We start from the raw sequence: 2,271 nt of genomic DNA, 5'->3' as shown, positions 1-2,271 counted from the left end.
ACTAATTCATTCATATTATAAACTTCTTTAAAGGGGTTTCTTTAGCAGTGGGTATATATATTTTAAAATATTTTATGTTATATTGAATCTTAATTCACAATAAGGTAATCTAAATGTTTCTTAATTGGGTTTATGTTTACTATCAACATCATAGAGGCACAAATGTTACAAAAACATTCATTAAAATGTTTTTTTTTTTATTTTAGTTGATTGGTAAAATTATTTCACATACCTGGTTAAATGCTTCTAACTTATAAATTCCATCCTCCCTTTTAAAAAATATTTTTCTTGATTTCAGAGAGGAAGGGAGAGGGAGAAAGAGAGAGAACCATTAGTGATGAGAGAGAATCATTCATTGATGGGCTGCCTGCTGCACACCCCACACTGGGGATCTAGCCCACAACCCAGGCATGTGCCCTGACTGGAAAACGAACCATGATCTCCTGGTTCATAGGTCGACCCATAACCACTGAGCCATGAGGGCTGGGCCCCTTCTTTTAATAGTTTCTTTGGTCACTTACTAATTCATCCCCCAACTCTTCCACAATTGTTTAGAATTCCTTTTAGTACTTTTAAATGCATTTGACATTTAATCAATTTTATCTTGGAAATGTCTCTCTTGGAACCCTCTGACCTCCTGTAGTCAGAACTTCTTGCTCCCTGGGCTTGCTTCATAGTAGTCATCCTTACATCTCTCTTCAAGCATCATCCTCGAGATACCCTTGACTTCTCTGTTGTCTTATCGGTATCACATCTTCCTCTTTCTTGGTTTATTCTCATCCTATATAATAAAAGCATAATATGCTAAGTGTCTGGTCGTCTGTTCAACCAATCAAAGCATAATATGCTAATGATATGCTAAGGCTGCTCAACCACTAGCTATAATGTGCACTGACCACCAGGGTGCAGACGCTCCAACCAGTAGGTTAGCTTGCTGCTGGTCCGCCCGATCAGGACTGAGTGAGATGGGCCGGACATGCTCTGGAGCTCTCCCACGGTCCCTCCCCAGCTAGCCAACCTCCCGTGTCCCTCCCTGGCCCAGATCGTTCACGGGTGGGGTCCCTCGGCTTGGCCTGTGCCCTCTCGCAACCTGGGACCCCTAAGGGGATGTTGGAGAGCCAGTTTTGGCCCAATCCCGCAGGCCAAGCTGAGGGACCCCACTGGTGCATGAATTTGTGCACTGGGCCTCTAGTGTTTTATATAATACTAGAGGCCCAGTGCACAAAAATTTGTGCACTCGGGGGGTCCCTCAGCCTGGCCTGTGCCCTCTCGCAGTCTGGGACCCATCAGGGGATATCTACCTGCTGGTTTAGGCACGCTCCCCGGGGGGATCGAGCCTAAGCTGGCAGTCAGACATCCCTCTGGCAGCCCAGGAGCCCTCGGGGGATGTCCACTTGCCAGCAGGAAGCAGACCTAAGCTGCAGTCGGACATCCTTAGCACTGCTGAGGAGGCGGGAGAGGCTCCCGCCATCACCGCTGTGCTGGCAGCCATCAGCCTGGCTTGTGGCTGAGCAGAGCTCCTCCTGTGGGAGCGCACTGACCACTGGGGGGCAGCTCCTGCATTGAGCGTCTGCCCCCTAGTGGTCAGTGTGTGTCATAGTGACCAGTCATTCCCAGTCGTTCTGCTGTTAGGGTCAATTTGCATATTATCCTTTTATTATATAGGATTTCCTCCAGTAGCTTCCTGAGAAAGATTGTATGGGAGGTAAACTTGAGATTCTCTATATCTGAAAATTTCTTGCTATGCCCTGACACTCAATTTTCAGTTTGGCTAGGTATACAATTCCAGTTTGGAAATGGTTTTCTCAGAATTTTTATGTTATGGATCCATTTTCTTTTAGCTTCCAGTGCTGTTGAAAGTCTCATGCCACTGGGATTCATAACATTTTCAATATTTTTCCCTGCCATTTCTCTGTAAGCTTATTGGATTTTCCCTTGCACCTGGTATGAAATTTCACATTGTATGCCTTGGGCAAATTGATTTTCATCCGTAAATGGCCTTTTCCATTTGGAAACTCCTTTCAGTTATGGAAAACTTTGTTATTTCTTTGACCTCTCCTCTCCATTTTCTTTCTGAAACTTGTTTATTCAAATATCAGACTTGTTTTAATCCTCTGTTTCAAAATACCATCTCTTTTTTTAATTGTTATTTATTGATTTTAGAGAGAGAGGAAAAGGGAGAGACACAGAGAGAGAGAGACATCAATTTGTTGTTCCACTTACTTATGCATTCATTAGTTGATTCTCATATGTGCCCTGGACTGGGGATCG

Source organism: Myotis lucifugus, unplaced genomic scaffold (assembly GCF_000147115.1).
Source record: "Myotis lucifugus unplaced genomic scaffold, Myoluc2.0 scaffold_308, whole genome shotgun sequence".
NCBI lineage: Eukaryota > Metazoa > Chordata > Mammalia > Chiroptera > Vespertilionidae > Myotis > Myotis lucifugus.
The sequence above is the reverse complement of the archived record's forward strand: the minus strand, read 5'-3'. Positions refer to the sequence as shown.